At 33.2% G+C, this 20,469-nt stretch overlaps 3 long non-coding RNA genes across 3 annotated transcripts; all 3 read right to left on the minus strand.

Moving 5' to 3' along the window:
- Window positions 1–807: 807 nt before the first annotated feature.
- On the minus strand, window positions 808–3,796 carry LOC107637547 (uncharacterized). The gene is made up of 3 exons (XR_001619408.3): window positions 2,819–3,796; window positions 2,590–2,705; window positions 808–1,061 (listed from the first exon to the last, which is right to left on the minus strand). It is a non-coding gene; the product is annotated as an uncharacterized LOC107637547 (long non-coding RNA).
- A 13,641-nt stretch (window positions 3,797–17,437) lies between these two features.
- LOC107637548 (uncharacterized) lies at window positions 17,438–18,323 on the minus strand. Its single transcript, XR_001619409.3, has 4 exons — window positions 18,267–18,323; window positions 18,122–18,169; window positions 17,758–17,905; window positions 17,438–17,653 (listed from the first exon to the last, which is right to left on the minus strand). It is a non-coding gene; the product is annotated as an uncharacterized LOC107637548 (long non-coding RNA).
- Window positions 18,324–18,996: 673 nt separating this feature from the next.
- On the minus strand, window positions 18,997–19,504 carry LOC148566579 (uncharacterized). Its single transcript, XR_015880738.1, has 3 exons — window positions 19,237–19,504; window positions 19,092–19,157; window positions 18,997–19,015 (listed from the first exon to the last, which is right to left on the minus strand). It is a non-coding gene; the product is annotated as an uncharacterized LOC148566579 (long non-coding RNA).
- Window positions 19,505–20,469: the final 965 nt, after the last annotated feature.

A 20,469-nucleotide genomic window follows, 5' to 3' on the forward strand; every position in this document is an offset into this window, starting at 1 on the left:
GCATAGGAGACAAAATCAAAAAATATCTCCTGACTGGTTACGAGATAAAAAAGAAAAAGTCTCTTGACTAGTTACGAGACAAAAAGAAGAAAAATTTCCTGAAGTTATTTCTAAGGGCAGAAAGTGACACTCAGCAAAAAGGAGCTAAGATTCAACCCCCCTTCTCTTAGCCACTGATTACCCTCATTTATTATAAAACAAAATAAATAATTCTCAAATAAAAATTTTAAATATATAAATAATAAATATTAAAACTCGGTTAGTACATTAATAATAATAATAACTCTATAATATACTATTAGTTTTATGATCTAGATAATTTTTATAATAAAATAAAAACTAATGAACATATTATTTGATATATAGTAAAGTTTTTTTAGTAATAACAAATTTAATTTTTTTTATCTCTTTAAACTATATATATATATATATATATATATATATATATATATATATATTGTTTTATTTCATTTAGTATTAGTAGCCTACTCATAATGTACTTTAGTACAAAGATATATATCAAATAGAATTATTAATTTAGTTTAAAGAGATAAAAAAATTAAATTTGTTATTACTCAAAAAATTTTACTATATATCAAATAATGTGTTCATTAATTTTTATTTTATTGTAAAAATTATTTAGATCATAATACTAATAGTATATCATAGCACTATAAGAAAATTGTAACACCCTCACTATCAAAAGTCACGCTTCCGGTTGCGCTACTCTGATAGCAAGAAGTATTACGACTACTTTACATACTAAATACTAAAATAGGAGCCTGTGACTCAACACTGTATCGCTGATTTCTTAGAAAAACCGAAATTAAACACTTTATCTTAAGAAAAAATACAAACAGGAATAAGATTCATATATAAGACTCCTTACATAATAACTCATAATATAATATACATATCAAACATACAATTCCTATCCCTCTTACAAACTCGTAATAACAAAGACGAGGGAAGAAAATAATCTAATTAACACAATATCTTATAAACTAAACGCAGTATATCTCTTTTTAATGCTTCTTCATCCGGTTCCTGAAAAGGTAAAGCTGTAGGGGGGTGAGAACCTAACCACACGGTCTCACCACGAAGTTTCAAAGTTGTCATAAGAAGATATTTAATAAGAAAACTGTTTTTAAACTCAGTGATTATCATTGCCTTATGAATCTTTTTAAACCAATAGGAAATCGTTCAAAACCCTTTTCAAAGAAATAATGTTTAGTCTTTCAGAAATCCAAAATCTTTCCTTTCTTATAAGAAAATCTCAATCAGAAATCAACCACGTAATCAAACAACACAATCATTAATTCAGCATCCAAGTTCATTCTCAAATGTAGCACGCCAGAACAAACACAGGCAAGACAGACAAGGAAAGCACAAGTAGGTAGCAGTTACAGCAAATAGTTCAAGTAGCAGTTAAGAACAGTTTAGCAATTAGGCAAACCAAAACAAGTTCAAACCCAAGCAAAGCATACAAATGCATATGATGCATGCCTGTCCTATGGCTGATGAGGCTCATCTGTCGGTTATCCAGCCAACCCGACAAGTCTGAATTGTCCTTAGACCGTCCCCCGACGTGCATCCCCAAGAGTCTATGCATAGCTTTTTCTCAAATAATCAATATTACTCAATGGGGGTATCATTCCCAGGAATTTATATAGTGCCCGGTCACACTTACGTCGTAGGGTCAACAGAGTATCGAGTTTTCAACCTGGAACACGTGGTGGCAAGCCACGGCACTTAATCCAGGGAACCTCGTATCTCAGATATTTCAAATTCATAAGCCATGTGAATAATTCAAAGTTCACATCTCAACATTCTCAACATCATAATCATTCATCAATCCAAATCTCATTTCCAAGTTCATTTCAAAGCCATATTTCAAATAAAATCCTCATCATCCTCTTTTTTATTCTGTTCGTTAAGAATCTCAATTCCAAAACAAAATTCTTTCTTTGATAGACAAATCAATCTTAAAACGTATAATGCTTAAAAACAAATCTTTTTAATTAATTACTTTAAATAAAACTTTCAATTTTATAAAATTTCGGCAGCGTTTCCTCTAAAACTCGGACACTGCCACCCTTTTCGGGTCCCATCCAAACATTTCTCAAACCTTTTCTCAACCATTTCCAAATTTCAAACATTTTCCAGAATTGAACAAGTTCCAATGTTAAATCATTTTCAAATCAACCAATTCTAACAATAAAACTCTTTTTAAAATCGAATCAGCTCAAATGTTAAATCATTCATAAAATCAAACCAACTCACAATCAAACCGCTTCCAGAATCAATTTATTTTTATATCTCAAATTATTTCCAAAATTGTTTCATTTATATTACTAAGTAAACTCTAAAACCAAGAAAATTCACCTTTCTTAATAATCAAGTAAATGACATTCCAAACCGGTTTTTATCCACAACCACACAACGCTCACGCAATCAAGCACCCAATAATTCAGTCCAATAAACCATCACATCCATAAGACAAATATAATCACAGAAGTAAATCTCTTTCTATTAATATCTATTTATCACAACTCTGTAATATAAAATAGATTTTAAGAAAACCCCTACCTCAACTCGTCAAAACTCAAAAGCTATACAGTGCGTCAAAACCCCTTCTTCTCGGCTTATAACCTCGATAGCCACAACCTCAACTCCAACCCACTTCCGCAGCAACCACAGTAACTCTATTCACAATATATAATAACCAAAACTTAATCATATAACAAATAACACCCTAAAACCTCAGCTAAGATAACAGAACAGTGACTAAAGGAATTTCAGGAATGAAAATGCCTACCGCAACTAAGAAGAAACACTGAACTGAAAAGCAACAACTCGAGCAGTGATTCCGGCGGCTATGGCGCCGTTCCCGACATCCAGGGGTGCGGTGACGCGATTCAAACAGAACTAGGAGGAGTGACAGCATCCCCAAGTGACTTCCGTTGAGCTCTAGTAGCACAGACCTCCTCCGGTGGTGGCCCGACAGTGACGACGGTGGCTGTGGCTCGGTAACGAAGGGAACAACCCCTTCTTTCCTCGGTCTTCCTTCTCTCTCGTTCGCGTTAACAACAGCGATGAAGGTCCTTCTAACGGCGGCGTACGGTTCCGATGGCGACAGAAGCACGGATGGCGGCGACGAGTTTCGTCACGAACAGCGACGGTGACTGGCGCGAGGAGGCGGCGCAGCTTCTCTTTCTCTCCTTCTCTCGGATCTCTCCTCTTCTCCGTCAACAGCGGCGGTTCACAACTCGTGGCTCTAACCCTCATGAGCGCTCTCTATCTCACCGCGGCTGGGCTTCCCGACGGCGTTGCGAACTTTGGCGACGGTGACGGACCCTGGGTAGCGGCGGCAGCACAACCTCCTCTCCTTCTCCCTCGCGAGTTCGTCCCTCTCTCTTCCTCAGCTCTGTTCGGCGGCTTCATGGTAGTAGTGATGGCAGGATGATGAATTGACGGGTTTAGGAGTGGAATCATTGTCGAGAAGAGAAAGCTTGGAAAGGTCAATCGGAACAGAAGGGGTTTTGCCTTCGGAGAAACAAGGGTGTTTGTTAGTGAAGGGCTTCCACGTACGGAGTTGGAAGATGCAGGAATCAATGGAGTGGTGAGTTCGAGGGGCTTTAGGGATTGTTGAGTATGGGACATTGACTAAGTCATCTCATGACATCATTTAATAATGGAATCTATGAATGAAATGGAATTGCAAATTGGAATGGCTTAGGTGCAGGATTTTGATACGGCTGTATGTGTTAAGAGAGGGTAGGGTGAGTGGCGGTGAGGTAAGGTTAGGGTTAGTGGGTTCAATTTGGGGATTTTTGGGTAGTTTAGGTAATTTTAATAAAATTATGGGTATAATGTATAAATTTAAAATATAATTTAATTTCTTAAAATTACTTTAAAAAAATATTACTTATCAATTTTTAAATTTGGCTTTTAATTCAAGTATTCTAATTTGAAATTAAAGATAATATAATTTATTTTATTTGTTCATAAAATTAAAGTATTAAATTCTAAAATCTTAAATATTTAAAACTAAATCATATAAAATTTTTATTTTTTTTACAACTGTTAAATTGTATAATTTAAATATAGAAAATTATTCAATAATTATGAAATTAAATAAAATTTTAATTCAATTATCAAAACTTGATTTAATTTCTTTTAATAAGATATTTTTAAAAAAAAATTCTGGATCTTACAAAAATAGAGCATTTGTAACAAATTTTTTGTATCAAATTTTTAAAATTGTTACAAATTGTTATTTTTTTGTAAACAAGAATTAGTTATTGTTACAAAATAAGGATCTTTTGTAACAACAAGATAATTTATTGCAAAAGTTTAAAATGTTTTATAACAAAAATTAAAGGTGTTTTAATTTGTGGCAAACTTTCAAAACGTCTCTTAACGAAAAGTTGTTTTGTTATAAAAGTTCAATATGTTTTATAACGTAAAGTTTTTTTTGTTGCAAATTCAATGTTTTGTAATGAAAATGTGTCCTGTCGTAAAAATTCAACATATTTTTAGATGATCATTTACGCGGTCAATATAAAAGGTAATTAGTTAATGTGGTCAAACAAAATATTAATAATTTGATATTTATCTTAATCAAATTAAATAAATGATTAATTATAACATTTTTAAAAATCATTAACCAAATTTTGTAAGACAAAAATTTAATGCAAATTAAAACAAAATTAATTTATTTATTCCAATCAAATTAAATAATTAATATAATTGATTAGTTATAATTAATATAGTCAAACATAATATTAAATAATTTAATATTTATATTAATTAAATCAAATAAATAAATAAATAATATATTTAAATAAATTAAATTAAATAAATAAAAAATACTTTCAAAAATATGCTATATTAGTTATACTATGAATTGATAAAATTTGATTTTAATAATATATAATAGATAGATATCCTTAAGAAGAATAAATTTTGGTAATAAATTAATACTCAACAAAACCATTAAATTTGAAAATATTAAATTAGGATTAGTTTGCAAAATCAAAATTGTGATACGAAGGGTAAATAAATAGGTCAAACAGAAAAATCATATAAAATAATATATTATTTAAAACTAATACAAAGCTATAACTCCCTAAAAAAGTTTATAACGTTTTGTTCATCATTAAGTACCTATAAATACTTAAGGACCAATATTTTATAAAGCATAACCATTAAAAGCACGACGAAAATAAAATTTTCAAACCAAATTAAACATCATGAAAATCTTTTTTTATTTCTCCATCCTCTTACTTGTTCTTTTCATTGGTTTTGGTATGCATCAAATCCATACAATTCAATAAGTATTGTTTTCAATAATTGTCTTATGATGATTCTAGTTTCTTGGCTAATAGTGTATTTTATGTCTGAATATTTGTAGGAAATAACCAATTACAAGTAATAGCACAAGCAAACAAATATTGTGTTACACCAGTAGGCAACATTTATTGTCTTCCACCTACAGAACCAGATGATTGTTCTAAAAAGTGCACAAATTTTGTTGGTAAATCACCGGCCATAGGAACATGTAATAAATTTACAAACGATTGCATTTGTGTCTATCACCCACCATGTAAGCAAAACACAATTATGCACGCACTTGTATCCACAACCACGTAATCAATGTTATAAATCGAGCAGTCACATACATCGTTCACCTTTTTTTCATGGGGTATATGTATTCACCTTTCTACTAAGTAAAACAATGGTGAACTAAGTAAAACATCAAAAAATAAACAAAGTGCGTGAGTATACTATTATTTTCCATTTATCAAATAATAATAAAGTAGTGGTTCTATGTTGTTTATCAATTACTCCTGGCCCTTTCTCTCAAATAAAAATCTATGTTTTATATTTGTTGAACTTTTTCGTTAATAGAGTCTCTTTTTATAGTAAAAATAAAAATTTTTGGTCCTAACTATATATATGTTGCTGTTAATAGATACAAAATGCTACAAATTGCGCTGGTTAATTATTTATATCTAAAGTCATATTTAGATTTCGTTTAACATGTAACACATTATTGTTAAGTAAATTTATTAATAGGAATAGGTAACGTTGGTTATTATGATTTGGGATAAAAATTAAAACTGTCTTAACATTTTTTGAAAATTAATTTTACTATTAAATTTAGCATTAAAATTATTTTTTTAATTTTCGGATAAAATTATCTTCCTGATTGTTACTAATAGTCATAGAATTTAAAATAAGAGCATGCAATTATATTTATATGAAGTTGATTGTTGAGAGCCGTTAGACAATTAACATATTTACATAAATTATCATCTAATGCCCGAATCTCAACTATCAACGTCACATGTCTCTTCACGTGAAGTTGTTATTTGAGAACCGTTAGATTATTTGACAAATTTGATTAAATCATCATCTGACGATTCTCAACTATCCACTTCACATGAAGATATCTACATATGAGTATTCACTAACAAACAAATAAATAAATAAATAAATGGCATCATCATTATCATCTTCCCCTTTTGTCCCAATTGACCAACACATCGATCAACAGGAGCAACAATAACGCTTTCTCATCGCATTTCACAACACAATAAGGGTGTACTAATCCAAACCCTCCAAAAAAAAACCAAATGAAAATGCTACCATTTGTAAGTTTTGAAGTAGATGCATGGAAGTTTGCATAAGTAAAAATCTAACATAGTAACCATCGATGTTGGCCAATGGCCAGCTCTTCCAAATGACAAAGTAGACCTTAATCCTAGCATCCTAAAACTTTTTCAAGAATCACTACAAGAATTCCGATAGACAATAGTGGATATTGTTCGGCGGCTAAAAAAACCGCAACATAAAGAAATATAGTGGCGGTTAATGCGGCGAATTGTGACTGCTCTGCTATATAGGGTTATTTTTATTAATGTATTAACCGTATTTTAATATTTATTATTTATATATTTAAAAATTATATTTGAGAATTATTTATTTAGTTTTATAATAAATAATATTTTTAAATTTGAATAATTTATTTAAAAAATAATATTAATATACTGAATAAAAAAATAATTTTAAAAAATATTGTTTAAAGAATAAGGACAAATAAATCCCTAACCAATTTGAATTTAGAAACAATTAGGCTCCTGTCCATTTCTGAACCTGATACGTCAGCATTTTTTATTCAGAGTTGACATAGAAACACCCACAAAAACTGCGTTGTGTCACAAAAATAAAGGCCAGGGACCGAAATGAATCATTTTTATCTTAAGAAATTGCGTTATCATTCTAAAAAATAACAAGAATCGAGTTGATAGTTCATTCTAAAATAATCTTGACTAATCACCTCATCCACAGAATTGCTTTATATTTTTTTCTTCTTCTTTGTGTGGGGACATTAGCAGGATTTTTTATTTAAATAAATTAAATAAATGTAATAATTACTAAATTAAATAATTTTAAAAGTTATTACCAAAATTCATCAGCCTTTCTTATCCTATTTACACTATAAACGAGATAAACTTCCATGTATCTCGTTTACAGTGTAAACGAGATAAGACACGTGGACATGACACGTGTATATCTCATTTACACTATAAAGAAGACACGTGGAATTTTATCTCGTTTACAGTGTAAACGCGATAAGGCTGGGCGACGGCTATATATATAACTCATTGATAGCAGACTGGGAACCAATTTGAACTTTTCAACAATTTTCTCCTCTCTTTTACCCCTTTCTGACCATATAATCGATCAATACAATGATGGTGCGTGCAGCTGGTAACAATAGAGACATCAACAGGTTGAACGAGACTTCGCATTACGCCGAAGCAACTGACTTTGTGGTTAGTTCTGTTGTATTGAATTTTATGCAATCCCATATAGATATATGTGTGTATGTAGCCATGGTTAGGGTAGTCGCCAAGAACTAGAATATAGTTTGTATAATTAGGAATATGTCACTAGTAGAAATTTGGAACTTTATTTTATCATCGGCATTGAGTGCAGCCTTGATGGCCTGCGATCTCTCGGAGATAACCAGCAGACCTTCTTATGGGGTGACATGACGTCTCAGATTAGTAAGGAACAACGACCATGACTCAGTACTCTCGGACTCTACAATGGCAAAATCAATAGGCAGGATATTGCTGTTGCCGTCTTGTGCCACCACAATAAGCAACACCCCACCGTATCTGCCATACAGATGCGTGTCATCAACGGAAACAAACGGCTTGCAATTCTTGAAAGCCTCGACATAAGATGAAAAAGACCAAAATACTTTATCGAACATGCTACAATCGCGGACCAGAAGATACCCATCGTAGTACGGTACGGCCAGTAGCTCATAAATAGTTTTCGGGAAACAACTCTGCAGCATCGACCTGAAGTAGTTTCGACACCTTGTTGTATAACTCCTGCCAATCCCTGTAGATTTGAGCAATTTCCTTCTGCTTCACCATCCACACATTTATGTAGGAGAGTTTGAAGTGATAGCTCTATCAAACTGCACCTTACAGGACAGGGAAGCTGACAGAGGGGTTGGACTGTATCAACGGCAATATGACCTTGCAGATGAGACTGCTATCCAATTGTCGATGGTCCTGAGACATGGCGGGTGCTAAACAAGTGTGTGTTCCACCAACCCTCCGGACCTCCCTAACGAAATAAAACAGCCATGGTTCAGCCATAGTTTAAAACTACGTAACATATGGCAACCATAAATGAGTAAGTAGGGGTGTTCAAAACCGATCCGGACCGAACTAAACCGACAAACCGAACCGAAAAAACTGAAAACCGAAAATCGAAAAAATCAAAAAAATGTGTTTTGCAGTTTTTTTTTGCGGTGCGGTTCGGTTTTCAGTTCTGACCAGGAAAACCCTAACCGAACTGAACCGAACCGGTAAAGTAAAAAAAACCCTAAAAAACCAACCCCAATTCCCTTGAGCGCGATTCCTGAGCAGCAGTGAGCCCTAACCCTACGCCTCCCACCCCCAATCCAAAGCTCTCAGTCTCAGCCTCTCATAGTCATGCTCTCCTCTCACGGTCGCGCTCTCCTCTTTGCAATGGCGCTCTCCTCTCACGGTGGCGAACCCACGTTCCTCCCAGCCTGCCACCACGTTCTTCGCGAACAGAGCACCACGAAGCCCCAGCCACAGCATGTACGACCCTCGCACACAGCAGTAGCAGTCTAGCAGAGCATGACCCTCATCCCTCACACCCAGCGCCAGCTTTAGCAGAGCACGACCCTCATCCCTCGCACCCAGCGCCAGCAGTAGCAGAGCCCGACCCTCCTCCCTCGCACCCAGCAGTAGCAGAGCCACAACCCTCTGGTTATTGATGGTTATTGATTTATTTTGTTAGGTATTGTTGCTGGTTAAATTATTGTTGCTGGTTATTGATGCTGACTTGCTGATTTTGTTCTATTTGTTGAATTGTTTGCTGACTTGGTTATTGATTATTGTTGCTAGTTAAATTATTGTTTGCTGGTTATTAATTTATTGTTCAGTTTATTGAGATCAGTTTATTGTTCAGTTTATTCTTGTTAATTTGGTATTGCTGGTTATTGACTCATGATAACAAAAAGGGAACTAAGGCATGCCTTTTGAGTAGAAGTATAATAGAAATGAAGGCTTCTTAGTGTATCATAACTCATAATTCAATTGGCTCTTTTTATATAAGCATCTTCTCATCATAAAATGATTGCACAATAAAATAGTAAAGAAGAGTTTGATTTATATTCTTTGCAGTTGAAAATGAAGAGTTTAGGATTAAAAGATATGTCTATTGAAAGAAAATAAAAATTTATGCCCCCAATTACATATTCTGTACTTGAATTGCTCCAACACAATTGTCACCTTCCTAATTTTGTTGCAGGAATAGCTTTTTGGGCTGCCTTGACCACTTTCCTCTTGCTCTTTGCTTATCCATATCCTCCACTTCCAATTAAAAGCAGAGTTTCATACTTCTTTTGCTGATCTTGCGTTGAGGATTTTAGCAACTTTTCACCCTTTAACATCCATATTTGTTTCATTTTTCTTCTTCCATAATGTGAACGAATGTATACCTTATTGCTTATTTTCTTCATGGTATGAACATAGATAAAATTGCAGAAATATACTCTGGGGATATAAAGTTCCAATCACATAGTGATGTCTTGCGGTGCTTAATTAATTATCATACTTTTATCAAACGTATTTCTCATTATTTCATTGGATGATACATATATACTACTATCACCATGGTTTCATTTCATGTAGCTGTTTCCTAAGATTAATTTTATTGGCACCGATACTTTTGAATTTTGATCATTCTGGTATATGTATATTATGATGTCACTGGAGCTATAGATATTGGACTTGTACCCTCACTCTTATACAGAGTACCAATGCCAATTCAACTTTAGAGTAGAGAATAGATGCATAACTGTTTATTATTATTATTATTATTATTATTATTATTATTATTATTATTATTATTATTATTATTATTATGTAACTATTTTTTTTATTTCAAGTTAGTTTGCATAAGAAGTTTAGCTGTTTTGTTGGAGAAGACACCATAACTTTGCTATCTTTTAATGACAATTTATTTTTATTTTCAGTTGTGTTGACTGTTGAACTATTAAACTTCTGTAATTGTCGTATTTGAATTCCTTTTGTCGTTAAATTTTATTAGATCTAGACTTTGTTAGCTATTGTGTATTTGTGTTTGTCGATTTCAATGTTATGACTTTGTGAAATAGTATGGTAGTATTTTTTTTGAATTGATTGAAAAAGCCGAACAAACCAAACCAAATCAAACCGATTTTAATTGGTTTGGTTTGGTTCGGATGGCCTTGATAAAAAAACTGAACCAAACCGAACCGCAATTTAATTAGACGATCGGATCGGATGACTTTTTTCTCAAAAACCGAACCAAACCGCACCGCGAACACCCCTATGAGTAAGTACGCCTCAATTAAACTTGAACTCACCAGTATCTGAGGTTCTGTCAAAAGGCAATACGGAAACTCCATGGACAGTCATTTGCAGCTTGACAACATTGCACATGGTACTGTAATCGGTTCGATTCGATCACCCGATACTCAGCACTCCTGCGAATATTGTAGTTCTTCACACCCTGTATCACTGCATCTCAACATTTGAATTTGTGACCAACCCAAAACTCTACCCCCACCGTCTAGGTTGTAATCCTCTTTCTCCGTGTTGGAAAACAGAGTTCTCTCATGTATAGCGTCCATATCCAATGTATGATAGTGACTTAGTACATCTGATAGCGCCGGAATTGGGTGGGGGAGGTAAAACACAGCGCACCGCTGTCCCGGCGGGCATCTCCGCCGGTACAAACTCCTCCTCATCACCCCCTTCAAAAGAATCACTATCAGCACTATCGACAACGTACTTTTCGTCGGAGTCTTCCTTACCCATCTTCCTGTCCTCCACTGGAATGGCGACATAAATGGGTGGTGGTGCGAGAGGTTGGTCGTCCTGTACATAGGTTGAGTGTACAGAACCACCACCACCAACATCTTCAATCTCAGCGGAAAGCTCCATCACTTGTTCCGCCATGATGCTACCACGGATGTCAAACATGAGTCGCACATGCTCGTCCCCTAGAAGCCGAAATAGCCGAAATAAGAAAACTCCATTACCCAACGATGCCAGCAACCTATACCCCACCCTTCTGACCTTCTTCGTTTCTGTGCCACCAAGGTTGCTCAAAATTAAACTCCTCAACTCAGACAACGAATTCATACGCAGAGTGTGCAACAGTATCGAATTCTAACACTCAAATATCACCCTATTGTCATAATTTCTCATACGATAAATGGGGTAAACACACACAACTATGTATACGCTATTAATGGCCATTGTTGCTTTCTTTTTGTGAAAAAATAGGACAGAAGAAGATATAAAATGTATGTGGAGAATGCCAAGAGTTACACATCCTTTTATAGCTGCTGAAAAATTGTCTCACTATATGTATCTCATTTACACTGTAAACAAGATACATTTGCATGTATCTCGTTTACACTATGAACAAGATAATTTTACACATATCTCGTTTACAGTGTAAACGAGATATACACATATCACGTCCACGTATCTTATCTCGTTTATACTGTAAACGAGATACGTGTAAAATTATCTCATTTACAGTATAAACGAGATAAGAAAGACTGACGAATTTTGGTAATAAATTATAAAATTATTTAATTCAATAATTATTATATTTATTTTATTTATTAAAATAAAAAATTCGACATTAGTACTATTCAAGAAGTTTATATTTAGTTTATAATTTTGTTGCATTCATCTTAAATTTTGACACCAATATTTTATTAGTCACCACCCATATAAAAATTTATATGGTAAAAATATATTTTTTTAAATTATTTATTTGACCGCATTTAAAATATGTGTTTCAAGAAATATGGGTTAATAATAAAAAATATAAATTATGAATAAAATTAAATTAATAAGTAAATTAAAAATTTTAAGAGAATAAATAATTAAATTATCCAAATTAATATATCAAAATTAATGATTCTAAATAATATTAATTCAAATGATATTAAATTTTTTAAATTAAAACAAAAGATTTTTTTTCAAAATTTCAATTTTACAATAAATTTTGTTTAAGAAATTCAAAAATGAATAAAAATTATCAGACTAAAAATAAAATAATTAGTAATAAGAATTGTTAAATTTGCAAAAAAATAAAAAATATCAAAATAATAATAAAATAGAAGCAGAGAAATAATATTATAAAATTTATAAAAAATAATAAAAAGATAAAACAATTCACTAATAAATCCTTTGTTAAAAATTTAAATTTTAAATAAATTAAAAATTTGCATTAAAACTAAAGTAAAAATTTCAAGAATATAATAATATTTTTTAATAATGACAACACTTTAATCTATATGCGACGTGACAAAAATTTAATATATGACTATTTATTTAATAGACAATATCAAACGTCTTTATTAAAAGATATTTTAAATATTTTTATTTGAGTCTTTGTTTATTTTATTATTAAGAATCTATTATCTATCATATATTATTAATTTTATAACTAAAATTATGTGCTATATATTACTTTTTTATTGTAATTAAAATCAAATTTTACCCTTTAAAATTAAAAAGTTTTCTTCCTTTATCTGTCTCTCTTATTTCTTCACTACCTATTCTATCTCTCTTATATGTTATTACTAATGACTAATTATAAAATTGACCATCAAAATATGTAATATTACATTCTCTAGTTGCAACTAAAATTAAATTAAAATTAAAACTAAAATTGAAATATAGCTATATTATATTACTAATTTAACAACAAAAATATGTCATATAACACTTTCTCAATAAAATTGAGTGAAAATATTTTTCTCAAAAATTAATAAATTCTTTTTCAACATCCTCTTATTTATCTCTCTCCCCTTCTTTATTTCTTTCTATCACACTTCTCACTCTATATATAACTTATAATTTATATTTTATCACAACTAGAAAATGGATTAATACAGACAGATTTACAGACGGATTCGGTCTTTATTACAGACGGATTTTTGGTTACCGACGGATTTTGTCCCTCTGTAAAAGCCCCGTCGGAAATTATTTACCGACGGATTTATTTTCCGTCGGAAAATTACAGACGGATTTTTACCAGTTACCGACGGATTTTCCCTCTGTAAATTTTTTATCCATTTCCCAAAAGCGACGAACTTTCCGACGGATTTTCCGTCTGTAATTACAGACGAATTTTCAGACGGATTTTCCGTATGTAATTACAGACGGATTTTTCGACGGATTTTCTGTCTGTAATTACAGACGGATTTTCAGACGGATTTTCCGTCTGTAATTACAGACAGATTTTCCGACGGATTTTCCGTCTGTAATTTGAACTTTGGAAAATCATCCCACGTTCTGATTACAGACAGAAAATCCGTCTGTAAATCCGTCAATAAGGTAAAATATAATTTTTTTATTTTTCTAATTGCAAAATAAACTTGTTTTCATATAAAATAAATATAAAAAAACTCAACTCAACTCAAATAAATTATATATTATTTTTTTCTTCTTTGAGATATATGAAAAATAGATTATCTATATAATATTTCTTTGCATATAACTCTACTTATTCAATAATATACACTTGTACATCCATATGGAGTGAAAATTACATTCATGTCTCACAAACATTAGTAGAGTAGTATCCTTAGAATTTTCTAAAATTCCTTGAACAATGCAAGCTAAGCTAGAGACCACTCATATGGTAAGTGTAGAACTTTATGGCAGCTATGTACACTTTCTTATGGCTGCTATGTACACTCTATTGATTCTACAATGTACACTCTATTGAAGCTGCAATGGCCGCAACGGCAGCAACTATGCCTGCCACAGATACTGCAGCATGCAACTGAGCATTATGAGTCCTAATTTCCTGCTTTTTCCTCTCCTTTTGATCCTTCAGCCGTTACTTTGTCAAAATTTTTCTCAGCAAAGGCACATGCTAGAATTGCCTGTCACCCAACCAAAATTATTATTAGATACTCCTTTCAATTTTTTGTAAATATATATGTGCTTTAAGTTTCTATAATAAGTAACTAATAATAATATATGGTATATTGGCAGTACCTGTACAGCAACAGCTAAACCATCAGCTAGAAGGGAGGATATCCCACCACAGTAACAGAATCCTATAAGTTACAAGACAAGTATACAGAAATTTCAGTTGATCAGCATGCAAATAGAAATATATTCTATTACAAATTATATGGTATATATTCTTTTAACATTTTCCATTGAAACACTGAGAATTTTCAAATTAAAAAAAAGGGAAAAAATAAAAAGAAAGCTATTTCAAACCTGAAGATGCGACAATCGTCCTAATCTGAGAGGTTCCACATCTCTCCATAATTCATCACTTTCTACTGAAAGCAAAGCTATATCACAATCAACACCTCTGGCTAAAACCTGTACAGTTCATTCACTGAGAGTAAAGTAACTATATGAACATGTCATGAGTTAGAAGCTATATATCCTTCTAAGCAAACATGCAAAACTTACACTTTACAATGAATTCACTCCAAGTTTAAAAGCAAGGTATAGCTTACAAGTAAACCTCAGATATATCAAATTTTACCTGCAATAATACAATTTTAGTGACTTATTCACTAATACTTCTTAATGTCCTTACTCACTACTATATGAGATATTTAAGCAAACTGCTCTTCACATAATACTCATTTTTTAATGAAAAAAGGACAAGACCTTCATAGAGACACACTTTAGCCACGTATTTTGTATCATCCCCTCTTCTCTTAACTTTAACCTGCAATAAACCACAACAATAAAAAAGTTGGTAGCTATTTATAACCTTTCGGCAACTAATTCTAAGATCTATGAACATAATATAATTTATTAATAAAATTTATATTGTAGGATCTACATCCTGGAGAAAATAGGACCCTTAAGGAAATTACCTGTGTATCATGTTCCACACAATGTGCATTGGTTATTAGTTTCCTACCTCCAATCATAAATGCACTGCAAAAAAGGTGGCTTGTAAGATTAAGGGCCCATTTGGGAAACTCTAGAAGTAGCTTTTTTTAACTTTTGACTTATGAAAAGTAATAGTATTAATGTCGGGTGCAATTTTCAAAACCAAATTGCAACTTTCTAAGAAGCTATTTTGGAGCTTATAGAGAAGTTAAAAAAAATGACTTCTCTCATAATACTTCTACTTTTCATTACATTTCTTTAAAATAAGCACTTTTAGAGTTAAAAATCCAAACACAAAATAACTTATTTATAAGTTACTTTTAACAGAGTCATTTATTATTTAAGTTATTTTATCAAAAGGAGCTTAATTAAGTTAGTTACCCAAACTGGGCCTAAGAATGAATCCATTTTTACTATTCTAATCTCTGTCACCCTAATCTGTCCTTTCAATGAACATACAGAAATGAGAAAAATGAACCCAAAATCGTGTTTTACTAATGAAGAAATCTCCTGCATAATACTTAACCTGGAAAACTGGAAAACCTGGAAAACCTGCATAATATTTTAGATGTTGGTATCTACTGTATATATATATCACAAAACTGGAAAACATGCATAGCGCAAAAATACTTAACCCATTTACAAAGCTCTCATCCTCCCTCTTTCTTGGCTATCATCCTACACTGTAAAAATGGAGTTACCAGAATCACTTGACTCAAAGCCTGATGCGTTTTACCACTATTTGTGGGACCAACATGCAGGATAATCCTGCGATGTTTCCTTCTGGCCTGTGGATACCAAGTATGAGGGGAGCTAAAACAACCAAAAATCAATCATGAGGCTTCAGAACCATAAAATGATAAAATCAATATCAATGCCAGTGCATCTTTTAACTTAATTATCAAATGATAAATAGCAATTAAGAATTTCAGTAACGAATACAAAAGAGCATTATCACAAACAGGTTCCGTGCAAAGTTCCGAAACTAATGTAAAGAGAGCAGATTGAAAAGCAATGCAATGTAAGCTTACGTCAAGTCAGTGAAATCATTTCTGATGGCACCATGAGTAGAGCAAGTCCCCTCAAACGATCTACAAGAACAAATAGCCACAAATAAAACAAAATCGATTCAGTGAGAATAAACTCCAATGGTGGGAGGAACATGTTATATATATTAACTAGTGATAAAACATACTAGTTATATACATAATGAAACAATGTGGCAGGAACAGGTTGAATATGGTGGGAGGTATGAAACATGCTAAAATGGTAAAGAGTAGAGTTCTGAAACCAGATTGCTAATGGACACACACGTCAGAATGCCAATAATAAAATAATTTTACTGCTTTTTTGCAACCAATTTTGCTATGCAATGAAACCATACACTTACCATCAAACTGCTCAAAGAGATGAAATCCACCTCCTTTTTCTGCAGAGCAGTGATGAAATCCTCTTCCTACGTTAATGGCCTATCCTCTCTCTTTTGCAAGTTTTGCAGACAAAATAGTTCCACCAACCTACTGCAGTAATAAGAATAAGACCTGAATTTCGGAGAAGTTAAACAGACAAAACAAGGAAAATGAACAAGGGAAAATAAAGTTACTTCCCTTGCTTCCGGAATGGATGAAGAACTTTTTGTTGCACAAGACAGTTGGGAAATAACTCCACCGGAGGGACCTACGTTTATTATTCTATATCAGTGAATATTTAGCATATGAACTGCATAAAGTTCCAGCAATTACTAATTTTGTACAAAATAACAAAATAATAAAAAACAAATACACAAAAGCATTCCAATAAATATGTAAGTTTTTTTTTATTATCGAACTGACGTAAATTTGGTGACAAATTTATCTAGTTATACCAATAGAGGCAGGAGATACCACAAAAGAAAAAAGGGGAAAAATAGTAAAGTAAAAGAAACTCTAAATTCTAATAAACTCTCCTTTATCAGCAACTCTGGTTAGTACATTATACTATAGATGCGCATACACATGGCATTACAATGTAATCCTAATATCTACCACTATGTCCTATAGAGATAAGTTAACACATGTAATTACATACTGTGATCTGCTTACCTTCCCCAATCCTTCATCTTTATCAACTATTCTAGAGGGTTTCCCTCTTCCACCAGAAACTTCAACCTGTAAGAGACCAAAGTGTTAAGTATCTACTGAAATACCACAAGAAAATTATTTGAACACAGTAGAAGTGTATAATTTTGGCAATTCATGAATGAAAAGAAAACCTTGCTTCTACAATGTACTGCAAGCATGGTAGCTGCAACAATTGAGCCTAGTTGATAACAATTGAGCCTAGTTGTGTTGCTGATAGAGATGATAGGTTGCCAAGTAGATCCCCCATTGGAGTCCTTGCAACACCAACAATACAAACATCTGTAACAAAAAAAGTACACACACATGCACCGAGGCTGAGTTAAAGCGGAGTTAAATTCACTGATTATCAACTATACTTCCCTTCAGGGGGATCCATCTTAAGTTTCTAAAAATTCAGCAAGCTAAGGAAGTAGAGAGAAGCGCCAACTCATGATCTCAAAACTGAAATTTGTAAATTAATGATTGGCGTTTCAAAATTTAACAAGAGAGACATACCTCAGGATTTTGGCGACATGGGGAGCTTCCAGAAATAGAAAAAATAACCTTTTGACAACAAAAATGATATGTTATTGTTATGGATCACAAGAACCATCACATAGTTAAAATTAATGTTACAGTTACGGTTGCAAAGGAAACTCACAGTCAGAACAAGAAGGAAACAGAATAGAAGAAGGTCAATGTTAGAACAGAGGCGCAAGACTTTGAGAAGCCAAGCAAAGTAGTTCTCTGCAACAAACGCATATATTAGCAATTTGGTCTTGGAAAAGATTGGACATAGAGATGTTGAAGGATTCTCAAATCCCTCTTCATATCCATCAACATGACTCCCTAATAAAAAGAATAAGTGATAAAGAGATAAAAACCAAGTTTGAAGATTGAAATTTCTCCTTCAAATTCAAGCATTTTATTTCAGAAAAACAACCTTTACTTTCTTCAAAAATTTTGCAACTAATCAAAAGAAACAGCTGAAAATCCACATTCAGTACACTCCAAGATTCACCAAATAGACAAAATGCATATTCCATATGGGATGGATTCCACTTTTACAGTTAGTGTAGAAATAATCAGCATCAATTTCATAATATAGCAATGCACCACACATATTCTACTCAATCCTTTTTATATCTCTACTCAATCCTTCTCAACAGTAAATAAGAATTGTGCTGAATTGATTATTCAGTCAAACAAGGCAAACTAAACGGATAAACCCTAAACCTTAAAAACAAAAAGACTTCAAATCAGATCCAGTAGCAAACTATGTACCTGCTTAGTAAGCATGATAACAGGATGCCCTGCCCTTTGTAAACGTTCAAACATGCTGCACTCGTAAAGATATTTACTCGCAACATTTGAGAGGACAGTTGCAGAAAGTTGCTTTGGGTCACCAACCTTAGATAATTTGCAAATGCCAGTATAACCTCTTACCTTATAGCAGAAGTTCAAAAGCCTTTTTAAGTACACTTACCATTATGCATTTGGTTCCACTTGACTTTAAAAGCTGAAGAGGAACAAGAGTAGCAGGTTCTAGAGCCTGAAATAGAAAAACAGATCAGGAAAAAAAAAGGAAACAAGATGATTGCAGATAAATAAACCATGGGCAAGCCACTAACCTTTGATGCATGAGTAACTCCATACGGCAATGCTTTGCTGCAGAAGTTCAAACAAATGTGCAAACTATATAGTTCAAAATTGCCTTATATATATATTTAAAAAATATTTTAACATTTAACGAAATATCATGCAACTTTAATTTATTCATTATTAGTCACATTCTCTTTATTTGAACTTGACTATCACAGTGTCTTCAATCAAGCTTTTCTGCTTCCATTAATTTTGTATACTTTTTGTTTTGCTTTATATAATAGTTGGAACCATTAAACAATTGAGCCAAGCAAAGTATGATAAATCTAGCTAAAACTGGCGTAGAAAAATTGAGCCATAAAGTTTATTGGCGTAATTTAAACAATGCATACCTAAATCGGCGTAATTTAAACAACTGCTGGTAGATGCTCTGGTTCTCTTTGGAGCAGGAACCGATTGGGATCGGTTCGAATTCCACCGATTCGCTTGCGACAGAGCGCGATAGAGCAGCGACGGTGACAGAGCAGCGACGGAAACAGAGCGCGACGACCTTGAGTCTGAAACGCCCGCGAGAGAAGCGATATACCGGAGAGCTAGAGAGAGGTCGACGGTGAGACCAGCCGCGAGAGAGGTGAGACTCAGTGAGCTTGAGGGTGAGAGTGGCGAGAGAAGAGCGAAGAAACCCAAAGGAGGGTTAGGGGTTCTTCATCGCGGTTAGGGGTTCTTCGACGGAGGCATTGCGAGCGCCGGCGACCGGCGACGTTCTTGCAGAGTGCTGTTAGGGGCTCTTCGTCGTGGTTAGGGTACAGTGAGGCACAATGAAGAGAGAGTTAGGGTACAGTGAGGCATAATGAAGACAGGGAGAGTTATGGTTAGCTAGGGTTAATTGTTCATCTTCATGGAGTGCTCTGTGAATTGAGTCAAAAGTTATTTGTGAATGGAGCTGGAGCTGGAGCTCGAGACAGAGACGGGGTAGATTAGATTTAGTTTTTTTTTCCGGCGGAAAATTTTAAATTACAGACGGAAAATCCGTCTGTAATAATTTAATAAAGCGCAGTATTTTTGTTTATTTAATTACAGACGGATTTTCCGTCTGTAACTATTTCTCACGGAAAAAAATTAATTTTTCCGACAGAATTATAGACGGATTCTCTTTTCTGTCTGTAATTTATGCTAATTCATTTTTTTGGTTTTCCGACAAAAAAATCTCTCTGAAATTCCATCTGTATTTCCGTGGGATAAAATCCGTCGGAAATATCCGT

Source organism: Arachis ipaensis, chromosome B4 (assembly GCF_059453495.1).
Source record: "Arachis ipaensis isolate K30076 ecotype BB chromosome B4, ASM5945349v1, whole genome shotgun sequence".
Classification (NCBI taxonomy): Eukaryota; Viridiplantae; Streptophyta; class Magnoliopsida; order Fabales; family Fabaceae; genus Arachis; species Arachis ipaensis.